At 48.1% G+C, this 21,669-nt stretch overlaps 1 protein-coding gene across 4 annotated transcripts in view; it reads left to right on the top strand.

The window, feature by feature from the left end:
* Positions 1-378: 378 nt before the first annotated feature.
* Positions 379-21,669, top strand: part of LOC132916184 (leucine-rich repeat-containing protein 24-like) — a 143,330-nt gene continuing 122,039 nt past the window's right edge. For all 4 annotated transcript variants that reach the window (XM_060975962.1, XM_060975961.1, XM_060975960.1 and 1 more), the window contains exon 1: positions 379-1,044. The gene's annotated coding sequence lies outside the window, so the exon portion shown is untranslated. The remainder of the gene's footprint in view (positions 1,045-21,669) is intronic.

Genomic DNA, 21,669 nt, shown 5'->3' with positions numbered 1-21,669 from the left:
TTACCATTATCCATTCGCGGGACTGCGTGCAGTCTGTCATCGATAAAAACAATTAAACGCGATAGAAGAAACGAGCGAAAAGAGAAACAGGAGGCGAGAAAACAGAAAAAAGGACGAGAAAACGCGTTTCGTTAAATCGATACGACGCTAATCGCGTAACGACAGTGTCAACCATCTGGCTCGTGTAAAATTTAATTCTTATCGATTTACTTATGCCAATAAGGAAAATTGCGAAAAGGTAAGATAGGTAGCACGTAGGAAAGAGCGAAACGGCGCACGAAGCGGCTGGAGGGCGAGGGCGGGTGAAAGAGCGAAGGAAGAAGCGCGAGGGTGAGAAGCAGTCGGAGGGAAAGTAGGGGCGAGACTAGCGGTTTCTCTCCGTTGACTGCCCCTCTCTATCTCCCACGGCCTAGTCAGCGTAGGGTAGCTCTCCTGCCAACCAGCCAGCCAATCCCCACCCTTTGCCTCGTCCCGCTGGTAGCGCCTCTCGTGGCAGCTTTCTCAATCGCTCCGCTCGCGCTGCTTAGTCGCTCTTTGTCTGTCGCGTGCGCTCGGTGGTTGGGGTGTTGTCGGAAGGGTGGAGGTGTCGGGCGCCAGTCGCTACGCGGACGTTGAGCTCGGGATCTCCGTTGTCCCTCGCGAGACTTTTTTTCCCCCCCTGTAAAGCTTGTGCTCGCGATCGGCGAACGTTCGCTTCGTTCGATTCGTACGCGGTAACACGCGTGCGTTTTCCAATCGGTAGCCGTGACATCGTCGAATGTCGTCGGATACGCGCGATATCGCCCATCGTACAAGCTCGATCTCGATCATTGGCTCCGTGTGGCCGAGGATCGCGCTCATGTGACGATTACTTGCTACATGACGATAAAACGAGTGTCGTACGTGAGACCAAGGATCGAATACGTAAGCGTTCTCGGTTGCTGTGATTTGCCTACCAGTCGTGAGGATACTCTACGGTATACTACGTACAGCTTCGGGACTATAACGGATATCGATGGTGATTCGATGCAGCCACGAGGGGACGGAATCGTGACGATTTCGATGGTAAGTGGTTCGATGTACACGTATATACTGGCGTTTCGTCGGATACGAGTGCGAATCCGGTTCCGGTTCGGTCCAAGATATATCGGTTATTAACTCTAGCTGTAACAGCGAAGTTGCCCCTCCGACCCCTCGTTCTACGTTTTCAACGGCCGATCTGTTCCATTACGACACCCGCTATCCTTCGCTAACAATAAGATTCGGATCGAATAGAGCGATCGTGCTTGGCGACTACCAGCCGAGCGCGATGCCGATCCGAGGTTCGTCGCGAGACGACGGGATCTTATCGCGTCTGGTTTATGGAAATTAGACGGAGATTGGGAAGTTTAACGTCGCTTCGTACGACAAGTCCTTGTCTATTACGTCATTTAGTCTGTGATTCGTCGATGTTTCTGTAATTCTTCCTAGTTTGCTTCTCTCCGATGGTTTTTTTTTTCTTCTTACGATACAGATTGTTTCGTAAACAAGAAACTGCGTGTTTTTTTTTTTTTTTTTTTTTTTTTTTTTTTTTTTTTTTTTTTTTGGGAAATTTCTTGGTCGAACCTTGGTTGGAGAGGGTGGGCGGGTGGGGGGCGGGGAGGGAAAAGGGAGAATTCTCTTCGATAATGACAGATAGATAGACTCGCGAACGACACGACTTTTCGTCCAACTGGAAAATTTTCCCTCGGATTAGTACGAATCGAGAAGCGCGGTTTAATCAAAATTATGGGCATGGTACATCGGCGCGGTGGATCGTATCGAACGATTAAACGAGAAAAAGAGAAGCTCCGCATCGAATCTTGAGGGTCGGTTACCGTGAACGGGTGAAACTCGTCTTTCTATCGACCCTCTTCCATTACCCTTCTCTACTCGATATGATACCGACTTTAGGATCGCTATTTTTAATTCCGTTCACGCACGGAACTTTCCACCTTCGTGGAGTACGTGCTGCGTGTCGGCCCGTTATTCCTTCTTCCTTCGAGTCGTCGACCGAACTCGGTCTATCGGGAAAAATCGTTCGGGGAGCCTGGTTCGAGTCGGTGCTGGGCGAAAAGCCTTCTCGTTGGTTGAAACGAAAAGAAGGATATCGGCGGAGAACGTATTTTCTTCTTTCTCTCTGGTCGTTCTCCTCCATCGATGAACGCCGATAATTGAGAATCGGATAAACCGTCCAAGTCTATTTGCGTGCCTTTTAAACGTATCCGTTCGACGTCTACGAAGTTTCGGCGTCTCGAAAGTTAAAAAAGGGAGGTGGCTACGGAAGAGATAAGAACGAACGAACAAACGACAACGACAACAAGGGGACTTGTTATTAAAGCCGAAAAGAGTCCTCGACCGCTTTCTTCCCCGACTTCTCACTTTTCGGACACAACGATTCTAAATACGAATTCGTTTTCCGCTTGTTTACTTTTCTTTTCGTCGTTTTCCGACGCTGCGAGTCTCGCGCGACGAAATAGCTCGTTGCCGATTTCATCCCATATAAACTTTCGCTTAACGTAAACACCGTTGCCCGTTTATCGGCTCATATATTTTTACGATGCGTTCTACCTGCGTTAAAACGTTTCGTCGATTACGCGCGGTAAAGAATGTATCGCGCGCATCGGTTTTGTAACGCGATACCGCGATATCCGTTACCGGAATATCGCTGGCAAAAATATCGCAAAACGTTAAGCGTGACATTCGTTAGGAAAGAGTTTGTCGCGATTAAACAAGACGACCGCGTTGATGGCGCGAATATAGCACGGTTTTTGAACGTTACGTTAAACAACGGTACAGCGAATTGGAAAACGGTCACGTTCTTGATTTTCTGTCTAGAAAGTACGCGTAAATAATTGCTAAAAGAACGTTGTTTCGCGTCGCATTCGTTCGTAAATTTATGGAAAGAGCGAAAATAAATATTTGACGCGACCTCGAGTTTCGCCTCTAACGAAACGTATTATTTCATAAATTTAAATTAAGCACTGATTAATTATTCCAGCCAAACGATAAATTTAAACAGCTATAGTAGTCGGGTGAAACGGTATCCACGAAAATACGAGATACTCGGTTGCCGATGTTATTATGTAATTTACAATACTTTTGTCCGTGGAATCGTCACAGCCGTCCGAGATGTCGCTGTTTTCGCGCGGAATCTTTTAACGCCACCTGCAATCTGCAGTCGTCCGCCACGCGTTAATCCGAAGGGCTAAACGTGATATTTCGTTCGAGTCGCGGAGAAAAATCACGCCCCGTCGTTCCGTCCGAATATCTGTGTCGTGTACTTTTACTACGCGTTCCTCGCGTCGACCTGCCCTAAGCGTTAGTTTCTTTCGCGCGTGAACGCACTAATTTGTATAAGGCGTATACAAATTACGCCCTTGTCGCGACGTACGCCGAGATTGCCTCGACAAGAAACGCGTACCAGCTTTCGATTTTCGAACGAGGTAAGAATTCCTGCTTATTCTTTGTACGATGCCGTTCGTTGCTCTCGTTGTATCGCCTACCGCGAGAATATTTTCACATCGTCGAGCGAGAAATCGACTGTCTGGACATGTGGTTCGTTTCCCGCTCGTTGCCATACACTGGCGCTCGTGTATAGGTTGGCGTACCTACGTTGTTTGTCGCAAACTCTCGTTCCATAGTAAACTTTATTTTCGCAAATAGTCGTTTGGTAGTTTTCAAAGCGCGAGCAAACAACGTTGTCGAGTGCGCGGAGGATCTGGGATTTCGGGGTGTAGCGAGTTCATTCCGTAGGATACGACGTACAATCGGTACAAATATATATATATACGTAAGTAAATAACGATACTTTGTTATATATCGCCATGTTTGAATATCGAATTTAAAGAAGGAGAAATCTGTTACGGATCGTACGGTGAATCGGTGTTGGTGTAAACCTGCCGACTTGTGACGTCGAGTCGATTTCGTGACAGCGATTGTACATAGCTTGGAGCGTTTCGGCCTGACAACTTAGTGGGTGCGTCTATCGCGTTCGAAGCGAAGCGACGCTGGCTGCTTGGCAATTTGCGTGCAGGGTAATCAGGTGATGCGTAAAAAAGGTCCGAAAATTGGCCGGAAGGGGCAGCAGCGTGGCGCGGCAGCGGTGGCAGCAGGTGACGGTAACGCAGTTTGTTTCCGGTATCGAACAATCGAAGCGAGATGCAACGCGCGTGACGATTGTACAAAGGCAGATGCAATTTGATGCATTGTGAACCGTATGTTCGGAGAGGCCGGTGTACAGCATGAGCACATCGTATATTTAGCACTTGGCGCAGGATGCGACGTAGACCGTGACAGAACGCTTTTCATTTCCTCCTATCGGATATCTCTCGATGCTTATGATTAATGAAATCAAACGTAGCCCGCTATTGCGATTCTTTAGGAAGGATCGTCCATGCTCGTTTCCGCCGCAACGAACGCCAACGAACGCCAACGAACGCCAACGAACGAGTCGAATCTTTTTCGTTTGCGGATGTGCTTCATTGTCGTTGCTCGCTCGACTCGAAACTCACACTGGCGGTCATGCACGTTCATTGTCGCACGCGTGCGGATCTCTTTCAACGCGTGCCCGCTGTAACGACCATTTTTTCTTTTTCCTTCTTACACGCGCGGAACTTCGCTACGAATACTCATTTGCCGCGACGTGTCCGCTAATTTCTTTTTCCTACTTTCTCCGCTGTTTTTCGGTGTTCCTCCGCTTGGTCGCCGTTATTTGCTTCGCGACTGTTTCGCTCAGCGAAGGCTTTAATTCGACGACAGATTTTCTCGAACGTTTATGCAAGTTATTTCGAGATCTAATCGGTGTCCATTCGCCGAACGTTAACGTTTGATAAGTCTATAGCACGATTTTGGAGAATAAGATTCGTTAAGAAACTTTAACTTTCGTCGAATGCTATAGAGGAGAAAGGTGGTGGTATTCGTGGAACGGTGCAACAACGTTATTTATCTCGCGGCGTTCGTTAAGCGCGCGTATCGCTTGCGTCGTTTCGAAGGAAAATCATTTGCCAAACGGCAAGACATCGAGACTATCCAAAGAGCAGCGAAACGGAGATTCGAATAGGTCAGGTGTTTGGAGGATGTTCGGAGAACGAGTTATCGCAAGGGTGTCGAGTAAAGTAAATGCACGGTGTTTGGAAACAACGGTAATAGTAGGTGCTGGCAAAGATTTCCGCGCAATGGAAACCCACGGTAGGGAACGGTACCGCTGGTCCACGTAATTCGCTCGATATCGTAACGAAGTACAGATCTGGCGTCGAGATGAAAACGGCAAAAGGAAACGAGACGGAAGCCCGATGTGAGTTCTCTTCTCTCTGCGGCAAAAAGAGTTGGCGTTGGTGCGCACAGAGAATGCGGAACGTTCGTCATTATCGATTCCCGTGGTGGCTTTTACCGCGATAAATATCGAGTGTACGGCGTTGCCTGTTATTACATTCCAAGCCGTACGGATCGTCTAGCCTGTGTGAACTAGATAACGCGACGAACGATCTTTTCTCTCCATTATCCGGCATCGTTATCGATGCGCGCCGGTGTATCGACATTGTACGCTCGGATATATCGAGCCTCTCGCGTAAAGGGCAAACGAGACTCGGAGGAACGCGGATGCCAGTGGTAGAAATTGCAACGGCTGGAGAACGTTAGGGATGTTTGTCGTGCATTCGCGTCGATCGGATGATCAGCCAGTCAGCGAATAATTCGACGCATAATCGCGATAGTTATCTCGTATAGTTAAAATCGATCGAGTCGAAATAATAATTGTAATTTCCGCTTAATGTACTACGCTTAATGGAAAGCAGAACCTTTATCTCGGTCGAAAATGTAAGCTGGAAAGAGCACGGTCCGCTGCTGAACGACGCGGCGCTTTAAAGGCTGGATAAGCAGAAAAAGTCAACGGGTCGAGTTAAGTTCTCATTTGCACAACAAAATACCGTTCATTCTCGCGGCTGTTTCTTGCCTTTTGCCTCAAAGTCCATCCTTTACGCGCATAATCTGCGCCAGCTTTCTCGGCACTCTGACTACAACGTTTCTCTCGTAAACTAGCTCGCCGTTCGACCAACTATCGTCGCGCGATAAACCGGCGTACGTTTCGCAGCCGATATACCATAAAATACCATAAGATTTTGACAGAGGCAGCGCCGATGGTTAAATGGTATAATATGTAGGAACGTTTATTCGTCGTTCTATATTTCGTTCCGACGACCGTGGATCGTTCGCGAATAAGATATAATAATAGTCGAACAACTATAAAAAGATAGTGAAACCGAAAACTTTGTCCGACAAAGTGTGCATTTATATGAACGATCGAACGATCTGGCCATCGTGATACATGAATTCGGCTTTCGTCCTTTCTGAAATTAGACTCGTTAGACGCGAAAATCGAATACCCGTCGGGTTAGAACGTTTACGCGCGATCTGTTTCGACGCGAAGATGCCGCTGGAAACGCGTTTCTCGAAGCCGATTCGCTATCTCGGAATTCCGACTGAGACTTTTGCCCCGAGATCGGCGATCTCACCTTCAGCTTGATTTAACACGGTTGCCGTTATTTCACGCCCCCTCTTCCCGCCGACGGCTAGCCAATTATATACCCGGTTCTCAATGATATTCTACAGGGACTGGACAAAATTCAAAGTTTGTCGATTTACCCGGCCGTTTAACGCTGCCATTAAATTCACTCGCTCGCAAACACTTGCTATACTTATCTATATTATACTGTGCTATACCATCTCAATTGCCGCGATATATCTCATATCGCTGATTACGTTCGAAACGTCATAGATACGAATGTTCGCGGAACAATGTAAACGCGAATACACTTATCCGACGAATGCGAGTAAAGTTCGTAAAAGTGGCGGTCGAATTTGCTTATTTAGCTATGGGTACGTTTAAATGGCATTGGCGGTTCCGATGGGATGGTCGATGGATCGATAGAGGAGGAAGGAGAACCAAGAGGTCTGAGCGTTCGAAGGGGATACCGATGGAAGAAGAATGGCATTTTCGTAGTGCGATTATCGGCTCGGCGTTCAAAATTCGCGCGCATATTCTCTCTAGCGCGAGGCAAGCCGTCGTTGAACCCTCTTACTTAAAATTTAAGTAGGATTTAACTTGGAAATCCTGCCGCTTGATTGGGTGATTGACGGTATAAGTAGAGCTTAAAGTTTCGCCGGAGTCCTGACGGAGGCGACGGCGGAGGCGGTGGGAAGCGGCGGTCCCGTTCCTCTTTGCCTCTGGCCCAGAAGAATGCCGCGAGAATCGATTCGTCGATATACGCATGCACGTGTAGCCGCGCGAACGTGCTTCACTTTAATTACTCCGACAAAGCGGTCGAGAGTTTTGTTTGCGCTTTATCATCGACCGATCCCCCGCCAATTCGAAAATAAGATTGCCCGGAAATCAAGTTCGGATGCTTCAGCGACAAAGCGGATTTACCTCGTCGGAAAATCGACTCGCGTCCGTTTAACGATAGCCGGCCACAATTTCGTTAACTCGACGTAAAATTCTGTTTACCGACGCTCGAACGCTTCGATTGGCGATCGAGCGAATCGTATTACTCGTAATAAGAACGTTACTTTCGATTTGCGTACGGCTTATCTCCGTTACGAATCCTTCATCGAGAATTCGATATCGCGTGTAATAGAAGGTATCTGTGTGTTTGGTAAATTAACAAATTGTATAAAACTTTGATCGTTTGCTCGTAATACTCGTTTAAAAGGAAACGTTAGGTACGCTGGATGTTACGCACCGAGGCCCGATCGGCACCAGTTTCCGCACACTGTACTACATATTCATGGAGAAGCAAAAGCGTGTCCCAAACTTCATCGATAGAGGTAGGAGAGAGGCTGTGGAAAAAGGTGGCTGGCGCGTACCGTTGGCGATAAGCGACGATGCTCTCGTTAGCCTCGATTCTTCCCGGAAATTACGCGGTTGACCGGGAAATTATGGAAAGCCGATCGATTTCGCAACTATGTTTCTTTACTCGCCAACCACGACCGTCCATCGGCCGCGAAACGATCTTACTTTACGAGCCGACGTGTCACCAGCGTTCTCCGCGAGGTGACACGATATCCAAAGAATCGCGCAAAACCAAAACGAAAGAAGCTCTACCTCAAGAACAATCGGTCTTTCCCTTGCGTCGTGGAATAACGACGCAAATTTTTCCCCTTCGCGATCTAAATGTTAGACCAGATTGTTTCCGGTTACGGTTAGGAAATAATTAGCGGGAATTAGCAACCCCTAATGGAGGTGTAATGGCCAATAAATATGAAAGTGGTAGTAGCGGCCACGGGAAACCCAACGTCGGTACGAATATTCAGCAGCGAGCCATTGTGCTTATTACGAATTTATCGTTTCGTTTTTCGGCAAGTCGATGTCTCGGTGTTTCATACGCTATTAGCGCGCCATACAAGCTCGTTATAGCGAATGATTTACACGCCGGACACTTTCCTCGTTAGGGGAGCTTGATAAGGTCGAAAGTCGACCGCGCATTCCAGTTACGTACGTATACGTTTCTGCTTAAAAACAGTGGATCCGTACAACTCGACGCGCGATTTCACTTTTTATCGCTACCTGGATATATTTGCTCGGTGGCGACGAAACGGAGAAGAAGCCTTTGACCGATCTCTCTCTTCCCCTCGAAAATAGACTATTATTAGGTTCGCTGAATTTTCAGTAATTCGTATTCCACGAATATATCGGCGATTTAAAGCAAAGTAGGTTACGATTTTCTATCTTCTCGTGCAACGCGGAAACAAAATTATCGACAAAGACGCTTCGATGGAAAAAGAAGGTTCGCGTTCGAAGGGAAGGGGCGACGGGATGCGAGAATCTCAGCGTCGTTAATAAAAGAAGCGGTGAAACTGCGCCTCTCCTGTCGAGACGCGAGTTTCTTTGAGAAGATTTCGGCTCGAGCTGCGTCCATCGGACTGCTTTGCAATTTAGACAAGGTTCGAGCGTAGCGATTTTCATACGGCCGGCTCGAGTAATTTGACGGCAAGCTTTGAGATAGCTGGACTGTTCAAAGAACCGCTTCGCTCTCGGAGACCCGAACGAAGATGCGAAAAGACAGGCGAATATGTGTGGCTGTGGCTTGGAAAGCGCTCTGCGTCAGGCTGGCGTAGGCTCGACGTGGCGTGGGGGCGGCACAGGGAGCCGGCAGACGGCTCGTTGAATCCGCAATATGCATATGCAAATTATTTTTCATCCGCCATCCACGAGTCGATCCTCCACTCGAGTGTTTTCAGCAAACACTCGTGCAACTAAAGACGTCGGTCGAGTCGCGTCTTTGGATTAACTTTTCTTTTCCTCCTTTTCTCTCTCTCTCGCTCTCTCTCGCTCTTCGCGTATTAATTGGATCGCGATACGAAACGAGATCGAAAAAGAAAAAAAAAAAAAGAAACGTACATATTTTGTAGAGATATTTTATTTTCAGCCTACTCGGACGTAGATAGAGAATCGATCGACTCGGCGAGAATATCCTTAGAGGTATCTATCGATTCGAGCGGTAAAAACGGATCGAACGATCGTTCGCGAAGAGACGACCTGGTTTGAGAAAAGAAAGAAAAGCGGCGAAGCAAATTAAGAGCACTCTCGCGCGAGCATCGTTGTTCGTTATAAAAATGAATGTTTACGCGGATCTCGCCGCTTTCCTTTGTAACGATGCTTAAAATGGTTAACGTTGGAACGAAACGTACCCCCTCGTAAATAGCCGGGAGAAATGGAAGGAACAGAGTAGTGGAGAATCCTAGAATTAATAGTTTCGCGAACGGGCTTCCTGTCGCTCGTCGAAATACGATATCGGATTTTCCATCGCGGAATAAGCATCCACGAGTACACTTCCGCGTCGATGCGCGACGCGGCCCGACACCGAACCGGCTCGCGAATCTCCCTTTATTTATCGTTTCCAGCATTTTGTTCCGTTACTCTACTCTAGAGAAGGCAATCCTCTTTTCTCCGGCACGGTTTCTTTGCGAACGCTAGTGAGAATAAATTGCGGCGGTGGCCTAAACCTTCGAGGCTACCTCCGTCCGAAGGTGTTAAGTAAAATGGCCTTTCGGTCGATGCGATAACGCTCCCGCCTGCCTTATCCACGACTTTTCCCACCGACGTCGTCTTACCTTTATCGAGACACTTTTAATTTTTCAACCGAGAGTTTCATCCACACAAAGGAAATTACGGACGAGACGTAGCGTAGCTTGCTTCTTAACGAGCTAAACCTCGAGGAGCCGTTGCAAGCGGCGAATATTCCTAGAAAAATCTGCCACTCTTACACCGTTTAAGCTACCGTTATTTCGATGTTGAGCGTTGCGCGTAGCCGCAAGATTCGAAGCGACTGAGACACGGAGACACAACGCGCTGAGAATTCGTCGATACGTACGCGAAGAGATCTCGGATTCGGTATATTCGTTCGGAAATTACGCGATAATCGACGCGTCGTTGGGACGGCAGCTCTCGGGTTATGCGCGTTTAATCGTGCAGCGGCCAAGCGTATCTATCGGCGCGATCGAAATAACTACGAGTGGCTCTCGAAGATCCGGATCGTGCCTGCAATTCCCTCTCGAACGAAACGAAATAATTGGACATCGTCGTCCGTTGTTTACGGTCGCCCCGTTGTTCAGTAATTCGCGGACAATCGCTGTGACGAATCCGGGGTGCGAAATATCGGCCGCACGCAGCGTAAGAGATTCAAGAGAACGAACAACGGATGATAACGGCATCGATCCGATAATTGTTCGCGTTCTTGTTTTTCCTCCATTCTCTTTCTACCATTTGTCTATCCTGCCTATACACGAGGTATCTGGCATATCGATCAAAGGATCGAATCGGACGACAACAAACAACACGGAGCAAAAGGAAAACGAAACCGAGATTTTCCTCGATAATCGCTGGAAGTTTGACGGGCAGGCGAAGACGTTTCGGTGGAATCGAAACGTTTCGATCGTTAACACAGTCGTGGAAATAATACACTTTTAAACAAATACGCTTTACGATCGCAAGTTACACCGTATCTACGAGCAGGAAGAAAACGACGAAGCAGAAAGATATATTAGCCGCGACGCGGAGCAGTTGGTCGACGCCGCGTAACTAGACGCCACGTTTCGAAGGAAAAGGGAACGGATATTTTAGCGAATAAGCGCGGCCTGGATTCGAGGCCAGAGATACGTACGCGTCGCGCACCGAAGAAAATCGAATGTAAATCTAGGCGGCGCGCCGCGCGTTGAATCGAATCCGAGGGATTAGAGAATTTCGGTGGAAGGGAAAAGATTCGACGACGGGGTCTCGCCGTTGATCGTCAGACCCGCGTGTTCGAGTACAAGTCGGAGAACAGTTTCTAGGTACGCCATCGAAAGAGCAAACTGTAATATCGTGGTCGTTTATGGGAGCGCGAATCGAGTCGCGCGTTAATATCGAGGAGACGACGGAATTTCGCGGGATTTTGGGACGCGACACGTTCGGGAACGCGAAACCGCACGGCCGTTTAATTCTTCTCTTTGGGAAGCCGATAATCGGCCACTGTCCGAATTGACGCGGACAAAAAGTAGATGCGGTCGGCTTTGTTCTGGCCTGCGGCGATACCACCGCTGCCCTCTACGATCGTGATTGGTAGTTTAGAAGGGCGAATGCGGCACGGCGGATTTTTCCAACGGCCGGCCCCGGCTGCCGCGTACCGCTCAGTTTTTTTCCATGTCAAACCGCCCGCCCGCAGGTTAATTTTCCTCGTGTTTGCTCTTGTTTCTTGCTCGCGTGCCGTTCCGTCGAGATTGAACGCGCCGGGTCTTTGCCTCCTTGAGAGGAAGCCACGCCGGTAATTGTAAATACTTGCTAAACTAAATTTAGTGTGGTATATCGAGGAGGAAAGCACGAAAACTCTCCGGCTTGCGAATATTAAATTCGCAACGACCTCGCAGACGCGTTAATCTCGTAAACCGGCTCGACGATCGATAAACGCGAGTAGAGTAGCGACAGCGATGTTAAAACGAAGAGAGGGGAAAAAAAGCACGCGGTCGCGATATGACGACGCGTAAGGATCGCTCGACGTTGGCAGCGTACGCGTATTCCGTCTTTCTTGATAACGCTTCTAGGAAAGTGATTCGAGTAAAATAGAATACCAGCGCGATTGTTGCTTCGATTCGCTGTATCTACCGACTCTCCTATGCGTGGCCAGCTGTAGCTGCGCGACTTTCTCCCTCTGTCTGTCTGTCTGTTACGAGCTTGTTTCAACCGTTTCCGCTTCGACGATACGAAAAACTTCGTCTCCGGGTTGTAAGACGAACGGAAATATCGAGGAACGAGTGGGCGAGTAACGCGATTTTCGCGTAAAAGTCGTCGGTGATGCCTCGCCGAGAGAATCGGAACGTCGTTTGTTTTCTCGTACAAAGATGGGAGCGTTAAATCGATTACAGGATACAGTTTGTGGAACGACACGCGAAAGCAGCGAGTCCCGCGATGATTACCGCTTGCCAATGAAATTCGCGGCAACGTGGACGAATATTAACGAGGTCGGTTTTACCATTATATTTCGTAGATTGCGACAATTACTGTATTTTTGCTTGCCACCGGCCGTTCCGCCAAACCGTTAATTACTTGCGCACGAGTGCTAACGATGGTCGATTTAAACGAAAATTGGTTAGCTTTGCATGTCCATTGCGCGCCCGCTCCAACAGACAAGTTTAAACGTACTCTTAATCCGCGAAAGCTCTTCCTTCTTCTTCCGACTAGAAGACGCACGAGTCCGCATATGTTCGCGATTCGAGCGGCAAATCGCCAGGAGCGTCTCGATAGGAAAATTTCACGCACTCGATGCACGCTTCGCGAGATATACGCGTCAGCCACGATCCCAACGATCGGTCCGTCGAAACGCTCGAAACGAAACTTATCGACAATTAGCAAGTTCCGCTTGAATTTTCTTATTGGCGGCTACGCTCGGAATCGAGTTAGCCGGTGCGACTGGTCGACGAATCGAACGAGATCATCGGGCAAAGTTGTAGGAAATTGCTGTTTGCGGGGCGTGGCCTCTGGTTACGTAACACAGACGCGTAATTACGTAGCGCGTAATTTCGATGTGAAAACGGTGACGCGTTTCTTCGACGTTTCGCTGATGCTAATTATCCGATCGGATTGATCGGCGGCTGGATGGTTGGTCCGGCGAAATCTCGGCGCTGCGTTTCTCGATTTACGCGGCGGCACGTTACAACCGAACCGAGGCGAGGCTCGATGCAATCGTTTAGACAGCGAGACGCGTTTCTCAGCGCGTTGCCGCGCATCACTGCCAGCGATACTATTTATCCGAATAAGAGAGAAAGACGACGAAGGCTGGATGGGCGGGAACGGACGAATCGGATCGGGCTTGCAGATAGGTAATTAGCAGCGAATTCGACATATTTGCGAGATGGAATCGAAACGGAGGAGATTCTTGTATATTGGATGGGCAATTGGCGTGCCGATCGGAATCACGTAGCCGGTTATCGATAAAATATTTGCGTGCTCGGTAGCCCGCTATATGATTGCGGTGACTAATTTCGTGGCGGTTCGATTGGCGACGAGTTTGGAACCGGTGTCGCCGATAATTACGGCGTGTGACACGCGTGGATCGGTGGTTTAGGGGCGCGGCCACGTTAACGAGAATTGGACGGCTGGCTACCATCGCTCATCCACCGATACTTTGGCGATCGTTTTCCAACCAAGCTGGAAATCATCGCCGCTGCTCTGTCTAGCCTTCGGCTTTGTTTCCTTCTAGCCCGCTGATCGAACCGGAAGAAAGCAGTTGCAACGCCCATTAAAAGGATTTGAATAGTCGAATTCCATTGGAATTCCGTGTAAGTCGCCGATCCTCGTCGTACCTCGGCCGATAATTATTCGATCAGATTCCTAATAAACGGCGTAGCCGAGGGGAGCGTGGAATCGACGGGGCCCCTCGGATACGCGGACGGAAGAACGTCGAAACATCTGGCAGCACGATGCAATCGGGGATTCCATTTGCTTGGGCGGTCGAGATAGTTGGAAGCGTGGAACGGCGGCGAGATAACCGGCAAATAGGCAGCCGAACCGAACAGAGTGCTCGAATATCCGATAGACGAGCGGAACTGCTGGTGTTTATCAATTCGGGATATTCCAGGGTCGTTGTTCTCGTGGCGATGTTACGCCAAAGATGGATCGTCCTGCCGTTTCGCGCGAGTTTCCAAGTTTCCATAGCCTGGAATCGCGCTCTCGGCATCGTTTTCGTTTCGACGACGAAGCGAATTCTACCGGACACTCGATGCGGTGACGCTGGCGAACAGTCTCCCCCCGTCCCCGAACTCGCGAAAACATCGGCTTATTTCCTGCGTACAGCAATTTAATTAACATTATACGATCGCCGTTTCAGTTTCCAGCGATCAACGCTTCCGATAGACACGACTTACCGGCTCGATTCGATCGCGACAATACGCGACAATACGCGACAATACGCGACAATTAGATGGAAGAATCGTAGAGGAGGAGAAACTGCAGAAGGAATTTGAGTAGATCGCGCGAGCCAGCTTCCTGCGCTACGATAACGGTCCAAGTAGGAGAAACGGAACGTAGAGAATTACGATTTTACTCGTTTCGTAAGTTATATCTGTCTGGACAAGCTAGTATCGTACAAAGAGATATCGGACTATCGATAGCTGTATTAAATTGTTTTCGTACACGATTTAAGTCGATATCGTTCGATGAGATAAGATCACGCTTGCTATTGCTCGTTGCCTGTTGAAATTACTTTACGTTTCTTGCCTTTGTTTCCTTCCGTTTCGATAGTCGTATATAGATTATAGGCGAACCATCGATAATCGTACGGAGAACTTTATTTCGAAAATAAATAAAGCGCCGCACGCCGCACGCCGATATATGTAATTTGCATGCAACGCTACGGTTGTTTGTTGGAAAGTAACTTACGAACAATGGTACGAGCACGTTTCGAAATGATGGTGTTGCTGCGAGTAATAGCGAAACGGGGACAGGCTGGCTATTCGAATTTATTATTGATCGACTATCGGGTGTCAGCGTTTAACCAATATTTGCACGACGTCTAGTAAACATTGATTAATCACTGCTACATCTGACCAATAATTAAACGTTAGTCTCGTGTATCGGAGAGGGATGCGCGTGGTAATTATTTTTACAGTGCCTGTATTCGCTTCCGCGATACCGATAATAAACCGAGCAAGTATCAACGTATCGACGCTTCATCTCCACGTTCTATACTAATTGCCGAATAGTTATTAATTTTACCTCGTCCAAGGTAACAAATCGCTCTCGTTCTGCGAAATTTCAGGCATCGTTCGAATCTCTTTCCTCTCGATCAAGAGGTTACGACGAAGAAGAAGGGGTCGCCGGGCGGCCCACGAAATAAAATTACCCATCGGCGAGAAACTTTTCCGTAAGAATGTCTGGCCGTCGTGGCACGCGTTAAACCGTCTCGGAATTTCAAGAGGAAGCTCGTGGAGCTATTGGATGCGCGACACCGGCCATTATCGAACCCGTCTACGAAGAGTAATGTCTCGTACGAGCTATCGATACACGTCTTTCTCGCGACTCGAAGGAGCCTCGAGCGGACCGCAAAGCCGATTATTCGCGCCGCGCCATCCATAACCGTGTTAGTTGGTGCAACAGAGGGCCCGCCAACCGAACGCCACCTTCCATTCTGCGTATTATTTAATCGCTCCGCATGATTTACCTCTCGAGCTGTTTGCCACGCGACGTTAGCAGTCGGAGGCAATCGCGCTTCCACGTACGCGAGCTTCGCTATTTTTACCTACCATATAAAATATATAAGCCACACAATAGCCTTATTCTATCTATCAATATACTGTTTACAACGTCCATATCTTTGTAACAGACGGCGAAAAGAATCGCGGAATGCTCGCTCGTCTCCACGTTTATCTTTCCATACGTTTTAATTCCCCATCTTCCTTTCTCAACGGTTAAGCATCTATTCTATTCTATTACATATTATATATTATATTAGTAGCCTAAAATATATTAATTTTTAGTCGAAAATCTCTGCCCGTGCAATAAGCTGCTGCACTACTACGGTAATACAAGTACGTAACTTTAACGCGCGTTTATGCTCCTGTAATATCACCCCATATCACTATATTTACCAGGCTCTCTCGGCATACTATTCATTATCCTCCATCTGTACATGTATTTGGTATTTGGTACTCGCATCGGTGGCCGACGATTCCATCACTAGCGAGCAAGTGGCGAAACGAATCGTTGGCAGATAACGAAATATCCAACCTAGTCGCCCGCGCGACAAGTTTTTTCGCGGCTCGAACATCGATCTGGAAATAATGGAGCCGCCGTGGTTGTGACCGATGGCGCCAAGAGTCGAGTCTCGTCGTTTTTTCGCCGGTCTTTGCGTTTTTCCTTCTTCATTTAGGCCGGAAAATCGCGGAACCCGCCAGTTTCTGATCGGCCGCGATTAATCGCGCGGAAGACGGAAGAAGACGCCTCCTCCGCGAGATAAGCCGGTTAGTCGTAAACCACGATCGTTGTGTTACGCTCTCGTGAAACAGCTAAATAAGTGTTGGTAGAAGTGGATCAAATACTTGATCGCTATTAGCGGGAAAATGGGAATATTTAGCGAGGCAAAGTGAAAGCGGAAAGGGGGTCGAAGCGAATTTCTTCCTTGTCAATTTGTGAAATCGTTGGAACGAGGAACGCCAGAGTCTTGGCAGAGTTGCAGTTTCCGTTTAAATCATCGGCGATAGATAATTCTAGAATAGTTTCGTTGTTGGTTAAAGTTGCATGCTTTTATCGAATCGACGATCGCCTCAACAGGCAATGCTTTCAGAAAAATAGCTATATATCGGATATTTTTCTTTTTTCTCGCTCTTGACGTTATTCGCAAGAACGCGCTTTCGTCCGGTCGCCAAGCGTTAAATGGTCCAAATGGTTTTCAGCTCGTTCCGTTCGATCGTAACGTTGTTAAAACTCCGTTGTTACGACAAGGTTATTAAAACATGTTGGTAATAACATTCGCTGTAATATTACGCAACGAAGCACCGATAGCTTGATAGCTTTTGTTGCTAGTATTTCGAGTTTAACACGCTTTTCGATCACAACGTGATCGAATAAAGCGCCGCCAGCGTCGAAAACCAGCGAGTGAAAAATGTCGCAGGCACGGAAACCGATCGTACAACGCGATAGAACGGTTTCGCGCGATTTTCACGGTGACTCTGTGAAACCGCGAAAGCTGGAAACGCGTTTCTAAGATACGTACGAGTGTCCGCCGTTGAGCTACGCGTGATAAACGCGCAGCTTTCAAAAGCTTGCAAAGTCGGCAGGGAATCGACGATATCTCGCTGGAGCGATCGTTCACCGGACCGAAATAGGTAAATTCGTGGGAAAAGATGTAGGCAAAGTATGGTCGAACAGCTTTGGAAACAGTTATTTCGGCGTGTCTCTTTCGCCATGCGGACGTCGTTGTTGAGATAAGCCGAGAACGATAGCCCGAGGCAGTGGCAAATGCAGCAAAAGCGATCTTAGTTGGCCATGCCCCGTGGGAGTCTACCGAAGGGACACGGCTTCTACGACGAACGTGGTCGCTTCGAGAACGAACTCGACTCTTCTTCGAGGTTGCTTGAACTTGGCCTCGTGCGCGCCAACTTTCGCCTCTCCCTTGCGGCCTCGTCCTATCGGATCGCTCCGCCTCCTTCACGATCTCCCCGTATTTCATGCGATTTATCTTCTCTCTTTCCGATTTTCGTTCCATTCCTTTTCGCTTCTCCCTGCCCTTTCCCTTCTTTTTCCGCGGGTTCGCGCGTGCTCGCCAGTTTTTCACCAATTTACCAGAGTACGAATCTGGCCAACGTCTCCGAATAATATTCGAATCGAGAGTGTCGGAACCGTTCGAAGGGCCGAGAAACATCTTTTGCAAGACTGGCGACGGTCTCGGGAAGTTTTAAGGAGTCGGCCGGTTGAAAGTACGTTGCAAGAAGGAAAATAGCTCGCGCCAGAAGCATTACGCGGATCTCCAAGTATCTCGAAAGTTTTTATTTTACGATTTCCGTTATTTGTCGCGTATCGTTCCTTCTACGAGCTTGTATATCACGCGTAAACGTGGAATTTTCACCCATCTTTTCAGTACTAACTAAAACAGAATAGAAACTTTGTTTCCAACTAGACGTACGAATTACAGGTAATCTCCCGATTTAATATCGTACCATGTAACACGGTTTCGCTTTAACGCTGTTCGAGAATCGGCGAAAGATCACCGGGCACTGTCGTTCGATGCTTCTCGTCGTGTACGCAATTTCCGAATTTCCCGATACCTATTGACATTTTTCATCCGTTCCAGTTCGTAGAGATCGACTCTACGCAGCCGAAAATTTTCTCGCGCGCAAATTTCGATATCAAGAAATTCGCAAGTTTAAGAGTTTGTGAAAATTTGAAGATTCGAACGTTTGCAAATGTTAACGTTCGCGTTAGTTCTTTGTCTCGCTTAACACGGCGTTTCTTCGAAATTTAACTACCCAGCGCCGTGTCACAGGGCCAGACGATGTCCGAAGACGCGTAAGAAAAGAAAATTTCTTTGGAGCGCGTCTCCGATTATTCGATTGCTGAAGTATTGCGTATCCGTGGCTAGCTACTTGACAGCAAAGTCGGTTTGATCGTGCGCTCAGTTTCCTAGTCGCGTTCTGTCGTACACGAAGAAATATGGATCGACGCATAATTGCGCGAGATTTATGAACGCAATTTTCCTGGCGTGTCGTGCAATGGTTTTTAAATACGCGCGTTTCCCCGCATCTTTCGCGTGTTCCGATTAATCGGTCGCGGCTCGCATAAATTCGCTGGCCCGTTTCATTTTCCTGCTAGCCGCCAAATAGCAAACGTAACACCGTGCTCTAGCGGCGATGTGGAATGTCAGATAACCGTACACATTGGTTAGAAAGTAATTTTGCCAAAAAACGTCGCATCTCGGAAAACCTCCAAAGAAAGATAGCGGCGTTTCTCGTTCACGATTGAAATTCCTATTCGAGATTTGTATTCCACGCGGCGCTCGCTGACTCACTCGATCGAACGTTCTTCCGTTGGAAATAGGAAAGGTGCGACTAACGTTAATCCATCGATATCGTTACAACGACGCACAAACTTGCAGAAATCAACGTTAAAATATAAATATCGCTCGATTTTGAAATTGAAAATACGGTGGTCGAACGCAGCGTTCCTCGTTCTCTGCTTCGTTAAACGATCGGCAGTCGTATAAAAAAAAAAAAAAAAAAAAAAAAAAAGAAAAAAGAAAATAACGCGGAATCGGCGGTCGATGAAATATCGAGGAAATTTTGGTTATTCCTCGCGAGAACACGATCGAGCACGATTTATTCGGTTATTTATTTCGGTTGAACGTTAGGTATCCAGAAAGATACGAACGAATGGGACGTACTCGCGTTCGTAATTAATAAGCGGATGATAACCGGTTTCGCGGAAGATTCGCCGACCGCGATTAAACGATCGTCGGTGGAACGTAAAATCGGTCGTCGCCCGTATGGCCGAGCAGACGCGATGAAAATCTGCAGGCCGCGCGATTAAATTGACAAATAGCTGGTCGGCTAACGATGTTAATGACGCTTTATGCTCAGTGATGATTTTCGCGATGAGAATTACCGGGGATAGGTGGCTTTCTATGCGCCGTTTCCACGATGGATCGTTCTCCGGCAAACTGTCGCGCGCGTATTTCTCCACGCTACTGTCCCTCGATGCTCTATGAAAAAATGTCTGTCGGTACGATCGATCGGCCGATAATCTTGCCGGCCCATAAAGGTTCTTAATTATCGCGTATTTGCTTCGTTAACGACGCCGCGCGAACGAAAATCAATCAAGCCCCGGGGGAAAAAAGTATCGCAACTAGTCTCGGTCGCCGTTGCCAACCATTGCCGATATTCGATCATAATTGCTCGGGAGGTGATTGGGACGGAGATGGTTCGCACCCGACCAACGTTCTCTCTTCTCTCTTCCACCTGTGATCGACCTTTGGTTTTACCTGCTTCCGCGAATCTCTCCAATTTTCCTTCCTACAGTTTCCAGCGAAACCAGCTTCGGAAATTCAATTTCTTTCTCTTCTTCCTTTCTCGATTGAATTCGAACCGTGTATCTATGTGCGCATCCGAGAGATCCTAATAACGCGTCTTCACCGAGACAAAGCTCGTTTCCTCCGTATTTCTGCGTGTGTATCGTCGTCGATCCTGTTTCGCCAACGCACGAACAACGGCCGAATACACAGCAGGTTACCCGTTGCTCGAATTTGTCCAAACGACACGTATATCGCACACGCGCGTCGCGACGACATATCCGGTTATTGCTAGCACGCTAATCAATTAGGGAAACGTTATCCGCCAACGATCAGGGGCAAGCGTTGGTGTTTCTGGACAACAGTTTAAACGGTGTTAGAGCCGTCCAGCCAGAAGGGACGATTCCATGGTCAGTCGTTATCCAGTGGGCCCTATTAGACTTGTCCGCGAACCGTCCGCGTTTCCACCGACTAGAATCGCCCGATGAAATCGCTCCCTCTTTTTCCCACGCTCGATCTTGCACGAACAATTTCGTCCAGCTTGCTCTGCACGATGGAGATTGGCGTAGCGATTAGGCGCGGCTATCGTCGCAAGGATCGCCACGCCAAAAAAATGAAAGAGGAAAAGAACCGCAAGGGCGACGAATACGGTTTTAATCGCCGTTTCACGGTAAACGCAGATTTTCAGCTACTTTTTCCCCCGTATTTCCGAGTTAAAGAGTTTACTCGCGATATCGTTTCGGACAGAATTAGTCGCGCTCGAAATAAAAGCCATCGCCGGAGCCATTTCCTGACAGACAGACAGACGTAGCGGGGCAAATTGTTTTTCCACGGCGGGATCCGTCGTTGTTTGCGGACGCGATAGAGTCCGGCAAGTTCTTTTCACGTCAACTCGAAATCACTCGCGCGTTCCGCCAACGAAACGAAACGGTTGCTCTCTTCGAGTTGCTTTCTGCTTTCCACCGAGGCCTGTCATCCGCTCGATTAGCCGCACGATGTTCTATAATTCCCGTTTTCTTCTCTTCTCTGTTTTGTTTTCTTCGTACCGTTCTTTTCCGCGCTTTTTGGCTTTTGGCTCGGCTCAACGAGTAGAGTCGCGTTTGAAGAATCGCAACCGGTGCTCAGCGTCCTGCCTATCAAACAGAAATTACTTTGTACCGCGTCTCCACTCGCCCCAATCGCGCTACTCTCGATCGTTTTTTCCTTTCGAGCGATAGTTTCGCCTTTGGTCGTATTTGGCTCGCTGCGCGATACCACGTACAGAGAATAAGGAAAGCTTGCGAGTCGAGTACGCAGGTGTACTGTTATTTTCGGCGTTTCGGAGATGTCTTTTTGTTTGGATGGAAGCAGAGGCCGACCGGGTCGAAGGAACGAGCGAACAATTTCTCTTTTGGTTTGCTATTATTTCTGGGTCAAGGAGAATTCTTCGTTCAACGCGCAGGATCGAAGCGTCGAGAGCCGAGCAGCTCGTTTAGCTCTCTCTCTCTCTCTCTCTCTAATATCTAATAAAAGGAGCAGGACGAATCTAGTCCGTTCGTTGGTAAACTCGCCGACCCATCGCGGCGCGCCATGAAAATTTCCAAAGTTTTCCGACGCTCTAAGCACGCGTTCGATGTCGTTGCGAAACGATGGAAGAAACTCCGGG

Source organism: Bombus pascuorum, chromosome 2 (assembly GCF_905332965.1).
Source record: "Bombus pascuorum chromosome 2, iyBomPasc1.1, whole genome shotgun sequence".
Lineage (NCBI taxonomy): Eukaryota > Metazoa > Arthropoda > Insecta > Hymenoptera > Apidae > Bombus > Bombus pascuorum.
Note: the sequence above shows the minus strand (reverse complement) of the source record. Positions and strands in the feature narration are given on the sequence as shown.